This window comes from Podarcis bocagei, assembly GCF_964188305.1.
Source record: "Podarcis bocagei genome assembly, chromosome: 6".
Lineage (NCBI taxonomy): Eukaryota > Metazoa > Chordata > Lepidosauria > Squamata > Lacertidae > Podarcis > Podarcis bocagei.
In genome coordinates, this window is record NC_138130.1 from 15,531,705 (window position 1) to 15,546,742 (window position 15,038).

Sequence of the window (15,038 nt, forward strand, 5' to 3'; positions counted from 1 at the left end):
AAAATAAAGACACGGTGAGACAGCTGTATTTTCATGGATGGAGGGCAGCTCCTTTCGAACTTCTTCTCTCCTCTCCAGTAACTTTTATTCTCCTTTGTTTTCTCTCTAGCCGCATGGCCGTTTGCCAATATCTCACATTATCTACATCCGGTCATGGCTTTAACCCACCCATCACCAAATAAGGTTATACTGCCCAGGGGGGGAACATAGCTCCAAATAAGGTCAATACATTCCAATACATTGTAAAGCTCAGAGTGCTGGCCAGCCGAGGTCAGGGGGCACCCTGCAATATTACAAGCCTTTGCCTTGGCTTTATGACTCCCACAACACACACACACAGAGGGAGTGGTGTAGCTCCCCTGGCTCTGCAATTTGTTTGTTATTTGCTGCTTTATGCAGAATACAGGTTCAGGTAGTACAGCCCAGCAGTGTCTCCTTCCCGCCCCTTTGTCCTTTTCTTTCTGACAGGCTACCATGGGACAGGGACTATTGGATACAATTTATGGCTAACAAAATGCCTTCAAGAAGGGGAGATGAACAGCCACAGTTTTCCGCCGGTTGAGACTTTCACTCAGTAAATGCTGGAAGGGTGGATACTGGCAATAACAATTACTGTTTAGCAAGACCAAACAAATTTGGAGACTCTTGTGTGGGGATTAGTAAGTCGTGAATGAAACACGGAATTTAAACCATTCGTACAAACCATTGTGACTTTAAAGTGGCAGAACCGACTGAATTGTGCCCAGACTTCCTGCTGGAAATACTAATTAAGAGTTGGCCACTGAAATTTCATCCAAACTGAAATAAAAAGTAAATGTTGTTGTTCATCTTCTGGCGAGAAGCTTTTTGAAAGAACTGAAGGAGTCCCATTAAAACCAGTAAACCACCCAGGGAGGTTCTGCATATTTCTCGTTTTCACTAGATTTTACATTTTAAGCAATATATCTGAGATGTTTCAAGTGAAGCTAAAGGAGTTTTAATAAGACAGGTTCCTGTTGCTGATAAAGCAAAAAAGCAAAATAACCTAGCCACTCTAAATGAATTAGTCTTCAGTGCCAGACAAATTGCATCCGAGGATACAAGAAGGAACTTGTAATACCTGAGCCTAGGTCTATAATCTAGAACAGGTGAAGTGTCATGAGACTGGGAACAGACAAATGTTTTTTCCATCTTTTTTTAAGGGAGTGGGCAATAAACAACCACTAAATCCAGCTTGACATGCTTTGCAATGTTTTAGAATATATTATTAAGAAGTCAGTGTAGGAGCATTTTGGGGTGAGAACTGTCCTCACAAAGAACCAGAATGGGTTTCTCAGAAAAAAGTCACACCAAACCAACCTTATCTGCTTTTTAAATTACCAGCCTGATAGATCAAGGGAATGAGCTTCAAGTAATATATCTTGATTTCAGCAAGCCCTTTGACAATGTCTGCCATGGTGATAAGGTTAGCTGCTGGATGTGCTCATCAATGGCTTCTTGACTGGAGAGCGAGTGTGGGGTAGTGGTTAAGAGCTGTGGACTCGTAATCTGGTGAACCAGGTTCACTTCCCCGCTCCTCCACCTGCAGCTGCTGGGTGACTTTGGGCTAGTCACACTTCTCTGAAGTCTCTCAGCCACACTCACCTCACAGAGTGTTTGTTGTGGGGGAGGAAGGGAAAGGAGAATGTTAGCCGCTTTGAGACTCCTTAGGGTAGTGAAAAGCGGGATATCAAATCCAAACTCCTCCTCCTCCTCCTCCTCCTCCTCCACTACTACTTCTTCTTCTTCTTCTTCTTCTTCTTCTTCTTCTTCTTCTTCTTCTTCTTCTTCTTCTTCTTCTTCTTCTTCTTCCTCTTCCTCTTCACAACCTGGATACAAGTGGCAACTGGATACAAGTGGGGTGTCTTAGAGTTTTGCCCTTGGCCCAGTGTTATTACACACACACACACACACACACACACACACACACACACACGAGAGAGAGAGAATGACATAGACGAAGGGGTAAAAGTGATACTTGCCAAATTAACAAATGACACCAAACTCAGTGAATGGCTGACATCTTGGAAGACAAAAACAGGATTCAAGATGATGTTACAAAGGAGAACTGGGCCAAAAGTAACAAAATGAATTCCAACAGAGATAAATGCATTTTGGTAGGAAGACTCTGTCTGATGCACAAATACAGACTGGGTGACACCTGACTTGAGATCAGTAATGTAAAAAGGTTCTAGACGTTTTAGTAGCCCACAAGCTAAGCCTGTAATATGGTGGCTAGAAAGATTAATGCAATTCCAAGCTCCATCGACAGAAACATAGCATCCAAATTGCAATACGTGATGGTAACTCCGTTATGCGTTGGAGTACTGTCTGGCATCACAGCTTCAAAATGATATTGGAAAACTGGAACATGTCCAGAGGAAAGCAACAAAGACGGGCAGGGGTCAGAAGTCCAAGTCCAAGGAAAGACTGAAGGAGCTGGGTACCTTTGAGAACTGATGATTAAGAGGATACATAGCAGCTATCTTGAAGTATTACACAGAAAACAGACCATATTTATTTTCTGTTGCTCAGAGAATAGTACCCGCCCACTCTTCTGATAAATAATGGTTTAGACGAAACATTACAAAGAACTTTCTTATGGTGTTAAGCTGCTCAACAGTGAAACATGCTGCTTTCGAAGGTGATGGACTCTCATCCATCAGATATATTTAAGCAGAGGCTGGATGGTCAGCTATTAGTAGTAATGGATTTCCTGCATCTACTGTACAAGGGGTTGTCCCTTTGTATTCCCTTGCAACTCCACGATAGCTTAGATTGCATAATATGCTGACTAGACTACTATCAAGGTTCTCTGGGTAGATTTGTGCCTTTGCAGACAATAATTTGATAATAAAGCAGCTGCATGAACATTTGCAAAAGATCGAGTGAAAACGAAAGTGCCCATAATGCATTTCTCATGGAAGAGCTATTTGCATAGACTGGCAATCTTCCAGGAGCGTTCCAATTAAGTCTTTTAAAAGCTACTTTACTTATGTTCTTTAGTAGCAATTTTGGTGTCATTGTAAAGTACAAAGGCTGTTTCAAAAAAGCACTATCCTTCTTCTTATGGTCTTATTACTCTGTTGTAGAAAATGGAATATACAACATTTGTAAACAGTCGTGTTAATGATGATGATGTAAGGTATTTATCATGTCAGCTTAAAACACATAGACTTATCCCACCCCCACCCCCCAAAAATTCATTTGACACTATTTACAGAAGAGTTATCCAAATGAGAGCTCTTTTATAATATAATTAAGGATGAGATTACAAGACCGGCTTATACTTCACTGCACTAAAATGAGATTTAATACCTGCTTATCCCATTGAAATATGAGCGGTATTTTTGTACTTTGTAAAGCTTTATATTTTTTTGTAGTGGCATGGCTCTGCAGAGAGAAGTCAAAACTTTTAATGCTCTGCTCCTTCTATATTCATAGAATCTATTATTTAATTTGCATTAAAGAATCATATTTACATGAGAAGAAAATTTTAACGACAACAACACTTTCTTCTTTTCAACTTCTTTTAAGAAAGTTGTCTTCCTATGGCATAGTTCTTTAGAGCTCTTCCAAGGACAGCACAAAGGAACAGTTTGAATTGTAATATTGTAAGTGATATCGGCGTAATTTGCTTCTAACTAGAATTGCTGGTGGAGTAATCCTCCATGCAGGAAGGCTCTTTGAGCAATCTTGATGTTTATAATGTATGAACTGACCTGCTCTGCACTACCTAGACTGGATACATACCTGGACTGAGTATAGACTGGGACTTAGTTATTCACTGCCTTTAACATTTTCTGAAATGTTCCAATGCAATTCTTGGCTCAGAAAGTATTGACAGTAAGACAGAAAATCTCAAAATCTATTTACAGTAAGACAGAAGATGCATTTACAAATGTGGGTGCTGAGTGAATATATGTTTGGAGTGTGCATTTAAATATTATTTAAATGTAAATATTTGTGTAGGGTTTTTTAAAGGGGGAGGACCCTAGCAGCAACAACAGCCTGTAAATTAATGATGAAATGAGGCAGAGTGGACTCACACCTGAACAAATGTACCAAGTGACATGAACAATAAATAAATTCATTAGTAAATCCTTATCATAGAGTGGTCCATGTTAGCACCTCAGAGAGGCACTACAATACTTTTTCCTAAAATGAATTATTGAGACAAAATTGTTAGTTATTGCTTAGGCCAGGCAACCTCATCCCAAAGTCATGAACCTGGCCCATAGACATGTTTCCTCTTCTCTTCCTCTATTCAATTTCAGCTGAGCAGCCTGAAGAAACAGTAAAAAGAAAGAAAATAAAGTCACACTGTATGCACTACATATAAACTTGTTAAATAAGAACGTAGCAAAACTCTTCTCCTATTAAGTTTTCCAATGTGAGAAAAGGACATTTTTCATGTATTCTACATTCTTGGTGGTTCTGAACAATGCACCCCCCCCCTTTGGCAAACTTTTAGTATTCCTTGGAATAATACTCATTTTTATGGCCTCATTCTCAGGTGACATCAGTGGAATAATCACTGGTAAAGGTAAAGGTAAAGGACCCCTGGATGGTTAAGTCCAGCCAAAGGCGACTATGGGGTTGTGGCGGTGTTTGTCCAAAGACAGCTTTCTGGGTCATGTGGCCAGCATGACTAAACCACTTCTGGTGCAATGGGACACCATGGCAGAAACCAGAGCACATGGAAACACTGTTTATAATCATATAGCTGATAATGATTGACCATTTAGGATGAAGATATGCCGTCTACTGGATGATCTCTGGGGTAGGGTTGTGCATGTGAAACTCCAAAAGTTGGGAGGGAGGGGGTAAAAACAGGCTGGGAAAATATTGGGCTGATAGGATTTGGGGTGGAGAAATAAATATTAAATAATGAGAACAGCAAAATTGTCTATACCACAACCATTATTAGTTTTAAGCTGAAGATTGAAATTGGGGGATGCTAGAACAAACCTCTAGTTCTGGTATGCTATTGTAACATAGAACGGAAAGGAAAAAGTTAACACATGGCCTTTATTTCTAACAGTGGATAGTTAATTTTAAGAATCAAATTGTAAGTTGTGTAATAATTCCTTCAAAAAGGCATCCATATGGGGTTTTGGCAATATGCAAAATTATTTGCATTCAAACATATTAAAGATAATATGCTTGGTCGATTAAAAGTATGCTATCAGTAGATGCTAGACACAAAGAGAGAGATTTCCTAAGAATAAGGAAGAAAAGCAACCAGGAAGTAGAAAGTTAAAAATATACCAAGCAAACAAAAACCAACCTTTCAGTTTGGAAGCATCTATTCACATGCCATCTCAAATTATCTTCAGGAAAAAATAAAATAAACACTTGCCATATGGTACGCTGATTAAACAGGAAGCCATTCAACTTGAATGATAATTAATAGAGCTGCATTATATAGGCTATTTTTATATAGAACCAAAAATAAAATTACTGCTTTGTTCAATATTTCCCTTTCAAATTGATGCTGTTGTATACAGAATTGTCCTTTCGCTAATCCCCTCTGGGAAAGACAGTCATCCAGAAATCTTCACCTGAAAGTGACTGACTTGGATGCAGCTGACATGGAAGCTGCGTTCATATGGAGAACAGAGAGGGTCCTCACAAATCTCCTCACTTTCAGCTGAATGTGTGGAATGAGCCTACCAATCATCGAATCATCGAATTGTAGAATTTGATGCAGCTGGGGAGGGGGAGCTGTGCCTGTGCAAAAGGAAGGCACATTTGGAAAGCCAGCATCCTAGTTTCTCCATCCTGGTAACTCCTTTTCCCTCAAACAATTTCACAGATGAATCCACTTTCCCTCTTACCCTCTTGGTCCTTCCCCTTTATTTTCACCTGCTCTTTGAGCCTAGAAAAGCACAAAGAGATGAAAGATGGATTTGGGTATGTCGCCCTTTGAAGTACCCCTTTATGTTTTACACACTTTTTAGGGTGGTGGTGACAGAAATATAACAACCCTCACCACTATATGACAAAGGGTGAAAAGGGGATGGCTCAGAGACTTGTTGAGTACTGGGGGAAAACTTCAGTGGTACCATTGCTCCCTAAGGAACCACACTGGGAACCTCAGCTGTACTCCCCATTCCGCGTAGCATGTTATGCTATTGCTATAGTCATTGTGACCACAGAATTGTAGAGTTGGAAGGAACCACATGGATCATCAAGTCCAACGTATTTCACCCAACTTGGGGCTTGAACCCACAACCCTGTGATTATGAGTCTCATGCTCTACCAACTGAGCTATCTCAGTGTGTTTTTGCTGCCGAACTGAAGTACCCTGGGGTGTCTATTCTTGTTGTTTGATTTCTTATTACAACTGCTTTAAAGGTAAAGGGACCCCTGACCATTAGGTCCAGTTTTGACCGACTGGGGTTGCGGCGCTCATCTCGCTTTATTGGCCAAGGGAGCCGGCATACAGCTTCTGGGTCATGTGGCCAGAATGACTAAACCGCTTCTGGCGAACCAGAGCAACGCACGGAAACGCCGTTTACCTTCCCACCGGAATGGTACCTATTTATCTACTTGCACTTTTACGTGCTTTTGAACTGCTAGGTTGGCAGGAGCAGGGACTGAGCAACGGTAGCTCACCCCGTTGCAGGGATTCGAACTGCCGACCTTCTGATCAGCAAGTCCTAGGTTCTGTGGTTTAACCCACAGCACCACCCGCACCCCTAACTTACATCTCCTTTACTTCACTTCATTGGCAATGCAGAACTGTGGATTCATTCCCCCCTCCTACCTGCTGGAGCCATTTCATTCAGATGGTTCCTCCTTTTGAAAGATAACTAGATATATTTCAACACACTCATAGCCTTTCAGGCCAATGGGTCATGCATATTGACACTGAATCTCAAATGGCAGGATAATGTGCTACGTTTATGCCAGTGGCATCCAATCATTTTTAAATTAAACTGCTCCCATCTTATCACTTACAGATGTTCTTGCTTATGGTAATTTAATATAGGATGACATGCTGTAATTATTCATTATTGAAATACACGATATACCACTAACATCTGACACACATAATTTCCCATGTGTTTTATTTATTTTTAGATACGAGGCAGCTATATCAATTAAGTTCAATGTTTGGTATGATTTGTTTCTTCTAATATAAGCCAGCCTGAATCAAGTTGTTTGGTTCAAGTCAAAATTCTGACAAAATTAGCATTATGGTAATTCTGTCTTTACCTTATGGTTCAAAGAAACATTAGATTCCCTAACATTATAAAGAAAGTTGTTTTCTTAATAAGCAATACCTAAAGAGATGGATCAGGGTGGGGTGCGGGTGGGAGCGGTGACGTTACTACTGAATTTGCCTTAAATAAAATGTTGAGGCAAATTTGCAGGTTGCTGCTCAGGCAAACTGTTTCCAGACAAACAAAAATTGTGAAAAGACAACCAATTCAGGGAGGATGGGGCTACGTTCCATAATTCCTATGAAGAAATATAAATCAATTACAGTGGAACCTCGGGTTAAGTACTTAATTCGTTCCGGAGGTCCATACTTAACCTGAAACTGTTCTTAACCTGAAGCACCACTTTAGCTAATGGGGCCTCCTGCTGCTGCCTCTGCGCCGGAGCACGATTTCTGTTCTCATCCTGAAGCAAAGTTCTTAACCTGAAGCACTATTTCTGGGTTAGCAGAGTCTGTAACCCGAAGCGTATGTAACCTGAAGTGTATGTAACCCGAGGTACCACTGTACAGTGGAACCTTGATTTTTGAACATAATGCATTCTGGAAGACCGTTTGACTTCTGAAATGTTCAAAAACTGAGGAGCAATGGGCAGTCGGCAAAATCCACTGGGGAAAAAAAGAAAAACACGCAGCGGAAGCCATTTAACTTCCGAGGGATGTTCAAAAACGGAAGCAATTACTTCTGCATTTTTGGCGTTCGGCTTCTGAAATGTTCAGCTTCTGAGATGCTCGGAAACTGAGGTTCCACTGTAGATCAACACACACGTTTCACTATTAGGCAGTTACCAAACAGAGATTCATGTCTACCTTTCAGTATTCATATTCCAGTCATGATATTTTTCATTTGGGAAGATTTGCTGCCAGAAATGGTATATGTGTGTGGCAGATTAGCATTAAATAAATAAATAAATAAAATAAAATAAAATAAAAAGCAGACCAGGTTTCCCTGACATACAAGGTGCGTGCCAACATTTGTTTGAACACATGAATGCCGTATCTATGGACAGCATACAGGGCACAAATAACAAGTCCCTACATGAATCAGCCTGTGCACCGAATCCCTGATCATTCCCATGTTTTAGAAGGGAATGTCTGTGGGGGTTTCTTTTCATGTTAGCTTCAACATGAGTAGGACACTTCACATGATCCAACATGTGAGTGTACCCTTTGAGCATTCATGTTTTTAAGGCAAGCACTTGATCATGCCTACTGTGTTTTCAGACTACGTACAGAGCCTTCTTCCTAGCTATATTAAATCTCCTAAACATTTTGCTGGTGTTATTTAGTATTATGGGACAAAAACCTGTCCTGATACACTTTTCATTGCAGAAGGCATATAAAAAGAGACATGTAAAAAAAAAAAAAACCCTTCTAGGGCATTGTCACCTGCACAGTAGCAAAGAGTTTGCCCACATTTCAGCCAAGTTTATTTCTGTAAACGTAAAAGCACCCAGGACACGAAACATCATAAGAATTTATTTGCCATTGACCTGGTGCGCTTTTCTAAAACCAGCTAATTTGGAGTGTTGGGGTAAAGGTGTTCAAACAAAAATTGATACAGGGATGCAAACTGAAGTACCTATATAAAGTTTTATTTCAATAAACAAACAAACGAAGATCAGCTGCCACAGAAAGTATCCCAAGAAATCTATTCATTTTTGCCCATGGGGTGTGCTTGTTGCTTCAGCCAATGTAAAGTATTGCGGGAGTGGGGAAACGCCACCGAGTTTTTCAAACAAAATCTGCTGGCTCGGATTTTTCTGCCATCAAATACATGACTTGGTTTGGGTACATTTTACTACTCCAAAAATACATTTGAATACTTGGGAACACTATGTGTTTTTTCTTTCCTTTCATATTTTGTGTGTGTGTATTGGGCCGAAGAATTGATGCTTTTGAATTATGGTGCTGGAGGAGACTCTTGAGAGTCCCATGGACTGCAAGAAGATCAAACGTATCCATTCTGAAGGAAATCAGCCCTGAGTGCTCACTGGAAGGACAGATCGTGAGGCTGAGGCTCCAATACTTTGGCCACCTCATGAGAAGAGAAGACTCCCTGGAAAAGACCCTGATGTTGGGAAAGATGGAGGGCACAAGGAGAAGGGGACGACAGAGGACGAGATGGTTGGATAGTGTTCTCGAAGCTACCAGCATGAGTTTGACCAAACTGCGGGAGGCAGTGGAAGACAGGAGTGCCTGGCGTGCTCTGGTCCATGGGGTCACGAAGAGTCGGACACGACTAAACGACTAAACAACAACAACATTGGGCAGAGGGAATTAGATCGCGAGTAAACACATTGGACTTCCCTTAAAATCTGTCAGTTGTTTTGCCTGAGGAAAAACTCCCAAATGCCCCACAAATCTCACTGTAGGAGGTCTCTCAGAAATATCACTAATCTTTCCTTCAAAATTCCACCCAGAATTTGGCTGAGCAGGAAATTCAAAGTTAACCTCTAATTTCACTTGTGGTGACTGTTCTACTCATTTCATTATCCAATATCCTTTCCATTTTTTTTAAAGGAAAAATCGTTAACCATTTCACATTTTCCCATAGTAAAACAAACTACATTTTTGTCACAACCTCTTGTCTGCCTATCCCTTGCTTATCCACCCCTCACTCAGTTCCTTCATTACAGAATGGAAAATTTGTATTTCTGTTTGAACTGTGCCCCCAAGACTTATGTGCCTGGGAAGAAGTATTACCACATACCATTTGTTTATGTGGAATTTGTACTTTGGTTGAATTCCAGGTCTCATTTTTTTTTTGCCCTGGTCTGCATCACAAATGCCTGCTCACCACAAAGAAAATTGACACCTAGCAAGTAACTCCAAAAAAAAGCGCTTCACAACTCCTCATAGTATAGATAGTATTGTCTTTCCTAGGGTAAAATTACCAATGCATGAGCTGTCATGAGAGGGTGGAAAATACAAAGCATAAAGACTTCAATTATCTGTATCATCCATTTTCAGACCCACTTCACCGGGAAGGACTCTTCAACACTGCATCCTTCAATCATGCTAAAGACTTAAGCTAGTGCTTCACAAGGCTTTGACAACAGCATTTTAGTTAAGGATTAACTGATTCTGTTGGGGAATGATACAAATCCCAGTAGAATCATACACCTTGAATGCACAAAGGTAACAGGCAGGGTTGTTCACATTAGCCTACCATTTCTCTTGTCTCTGAAGCAGAAGAGATATTGCAGAGAAGTTGGTATACTTAGCATTTACCAGCCAAAAATCCAAAGGGTTAAAACTCAATACAATAGTACCTCTGGTTATGAACTTAATTCGTTCCGGAGGTCCATTCTTAACCTGAAACCGTTCTTAACCTGAGGTACCACTTTAGCTAATGAGGCCTCCCACTGCCGCCAGAGTGATTTCTGTTCTCATCCTGTGGTAAAGTTCTTAACCTGACGTACTACTTCCGGGTTAGCAGAATCTGTAACCCAAAGTGTTTGTAACCTGAGGTGTTTGTAACCCAAGGTACCACTGTATTAAGTGTCAGAATTTCTTGTTGCGATTCAGTACAGTCATACCGTGGGTTGAAGTTGCTTCAGGTTGAGCACTTTCGGGTTGCGCTCTGCTGCGACCCGGAAGTAATGGAGCACGTTACTTCCGGGTTTCCCCGCTCACGCACGTGCAGACGGTCAAAATGACATCATGCGCATGCGCAGAAGTGGCAAATCAGGATCCGCGCACACGTAGACTTGGGTTGCGTTCGCTTCAGGATGCGAACGGGGCTCCAGAACGGATCCCGTTCATATCCAGAGGTACCACTGTACTTAGTAGTTGCTAGTTGCATGGCTGCCGCTGACAACAGCAGTGCTAGCTCTCCTCCTGGTTTGTTCTCATTAATGCAAATTATGATGTGTGGCATCATTTCCTCTGCCTTGCCAATATTTTAATTTCATTGCCTGCTGTTAGGAGGGATGCAAATACTCGTGAGTGTGAATGCTATCATGTCATGCATTTCCCTCTGCTAAGCAATTCCACAGATACGGGGTTTTCTGCAGGAAAACATACATGTCTGCAGTAACATTTATTTCTGGTGGTGGGCCAGAAATCAGAATGCATAAATGAATGAAAAGAAAAACAGCATATTTTGCAGATCCAGCTAACACACTGGCCTCCACAGGAGCAAAAGCTTCTCTAACACTAGTTGAACGACAGCTTACTGTGGAAACATGTATTTAAAAAGGTAAAGGGACCCCTGACAATTAGGTCCAGTCGTGGCCGACTCTGTGGTTGCGGCGCTCGTCTCGCTTTATTGGCCGAGGGAGCTGGCGTACAGCTTCCGAGTCATGTGGCCAGCATGACTAAACCGCTTCTGGCGAACCAGAACGGCGCATGGAAATGCCGCTTACCTTCCCACCAGAGCGGTACCTATTTATCTACTTGCACTCTGACGTGCTTTTGAACTGCTAGGTGGGCAGGAGCAGGGACCGAGCAACGGGAGCTCACCCCGTCGCGCGGATTCAAACCGCCGACCTTCTGATCGGCAAGTCCTAGGCTCTGTGGTTTAACCCACAGTGCCACCCGCGTCCCTAACATGTGTTTACCTGCATGCTTTTAAGCTTACACTGAAATTGTAAAGCCCTGTTCATGCAGAAGTAGCATATGCGAATTGGAACTTTGCACGTGTAGCCCATGCTCTCTGAGCTTGCATAAATGCTACCTGCATCTCTTCCAGCAAAGAGTGAGACAATTGCCCTCCCCTTCTTTTCCTGGAGTCTCAATAGTAGTTTTTCAACGTGAACTGATTGCTCTCAGAAGAATCTAGCAGTTCATCCTGGGCCAGGAGCAGACTCTCACCCAGAGGGGTTGGGAAGGGCTACAGATTTAGTTTGCTGACTTTCATGGGCTTACTTTTGACCACTTACTAGTATGTGCTGGGAGAGGCCTTTGTTTAAGAAATATAACATGAATAGTTGTTTTTCTTCCTCATTATTTGAATTATGTTAGACCTTAATAGTGACTATATATGGTAAAGGGGGAAGGCCTGTAAAGTTTGTGGACTCTTATAGCCCTTCTTTTAACCACTTACTAGCATGTGTTGAGATCACAGAAGGCCCCCCTTTTAAGCAAAAGAGTAACATTTCTTTGTTTTAGGAAAACTTGCTATTATTGTTGTTTACTATTTTAGAAGTATTATAAGCCTTGCAACAGAAAACATACAGTAAAAGGAGTTGGGAAGCGCTGCAAAGTTTGGAGACCCTTTTTAGGCCTGCAAAGTTTGCAAGACCTTTGAACCACTTGCGGGATTCAGGGGAACAAGAAAGGCCTGATTTCTTCAGAGGACTAGCTGAACATCGATTCTAAACAATTGGGAGCCATTTGGACCACAACACCTTTCATTTTTATGCTGTATCTTTGCTGTCCTGTGCATCTTAAATGTGCTGGGGATATATGTATTTTATTTATTAACTAGACAAAGGGTTTGTTGCTATAACACAACAGCGATCAGATTGATTAAAAGTATTCAGAGTTATTGCCACTGCAAACTTAAAATGTTTAGGCTTTAGGTTTGTTGCCATCCCTTTTCTTTAATATTATAATTCAGGTTTGGGCTAGTCCACTGCTGGGTGGGAGTTGCCCTGTAAATCCTGATCAAATGGCCCAATCCTGCAAACATGAGGATTATATATATGTAAATACTACTGAATCAGTATTTGTTGCATGTTTTAAATAAGTGGCTAATCTCTACTCAGAAGTTAAGATTCACTGAGTTCAATGGAGTTTACTGCCAGGCACATTTATATTCTTCTTAATTATTTATTAAATTTGTACACCACCATATACTCGTAGGTCTCAAGGAGGGTACGACATAAAATTACAATATAAAAGCACAAAATACATAACAAAACCCCAGTAAACTGCCCCCCAACACATGTTAAAAGGCCATTGGATGTCAATCAGCCAAAAGCCTGGTCAAAGCAAAACATTTTTTGCCAAAGGATTTATATAGGATTTCGGTCCAAATTAACACATATAGGTGGATTTAGGTTTCACAACGTTTTCAGCAGTTCTCCATTGCGAAGTTTCTTTCTGTAGGGATCATTTGTAGCTCAGTGTTTAGGCTGTTTCCTATCACTTGATTTCTCACATTTGGTTGTGTTGAGAATCATTTCATTTGAAGCGATTCCATGTGGTATGAAAGCTCTGTCTGTGGTTTTGATCTCTGGTGAATCTATCACCTGTGGCCTGAATCAAGATAATTTCTTTTCTTTCTTTTTTTGTTAATGCTACTTCAGGTGTTCATTAAATGCTAAACTGTTTCTGCTATCACCAACGTTGCTTTGTGAATGGGCACCGAGTCTATTTTATGTACATAACAGATTTAATATTTGTCACTCTTCATTTGGTTTTCTTCTGTTCTTATCACTTTCATTGCACCGTCTTGAAAAAAAACCCCACCTCTGTGTGTATGTATGTGTATGTATATTCCATCATAAAATAAAACATGGCTGCATCTCTGGAATTTGGTTGTAGATGGCACAATCACTCATTTAAGTTAAATAGTTATGCTGCAGTCATGAGGAGATGAATGCACATGGTGAGCAAGCTAACATGAGACAAGCTCTTCCTGAGCTGCTGGGAGAATTTCAGTCCTCTTCTGGAAAAATATTTCACAACATGTTCTTAATTTGCCATTTGGGACATGCTTCCTGTCTCCTCCTCACAGCCTCCCCACAGAAGCAGGAGAGTCCCCAAGGTTTGCTGCTGCTCATACATGTTGAATACAAACTATAGTTTAGGGTTATGTACAATATGGACGGTTTGGTTACATCCTTCATTATTTCTTGGTGGAATGCATTATTCACTAGCATATCCTGCTTCAGAAAGAAATAATGGACAGGCTTGTTTAGAGTGAATGAACATCAGACAGATTTTCCAGGGACGTCCCTGATTTAGAGAAACTGTCCCAGTTTCTGATTTGATCCTGGAATGTCCCACTACGATTTCCCTATTTTCATTGGAGAAATGTTGGAGGGTATGGAGTTATCTGACAACCTGAGCCGTCTGAAGGCAATCCTGTGTCAGGAATTTTTTTAATGTTTAATGTTTTATTATGTTTTTATATATGTTGGAAGCTGCCCAGAGTGGCTGGGGCAACCCAGTAAGATGTTTGGGGTATAAATGAGTAAACAGGTGACTCTATTTTGTGTAATGTTGAAGTATACAGAAATTAATATTCAGAATCAAAGTCTACAAATGATGGCTTATAAAGTTAATTCATATCATTCTGAGCAGCAAAATACATATTTGAATCATGAATTTGAAATGGTTATTCATATAATTAATGATTGTGGTATTTTATCACATATTGCAATTTTATTCAGTTATGAACTAAGCTCTTCAGCTAGAATTTAGTTTTGCTATGTTTTTCCGAGGCTGGTTCTTATCAAGTGAATAATCCTGATGGTGCTACGTTAAGAAATTGTGCTTAATGTCTTGTGACTGCTTATTGTGCCACAAGCTACTTGGTGAAGTAATGTATGAAGTGATCTTTGCAATGCCTCTTCCGTAGTTTTGTAAAGCTGTGAAAGATGAGAATGCCTCATGTCATAAAAATAATTGAAAAGGGTCATGGTCACATCTCAAGGTATGGAACAATATAATATACTTTTATACAACATTAGTCATACTGAATTATTGTTGGAGTAGTATTTGAAGCCTTCAAGAAGCCATTGCCTGTGAAGTAAAGCCAAAAGTTAGAGGTCATGGATTAAAAGTGAACCAGCCTTTGGTTAAAGAGTTCTTTGTCCTTAAGACTGAAGGTATCCAA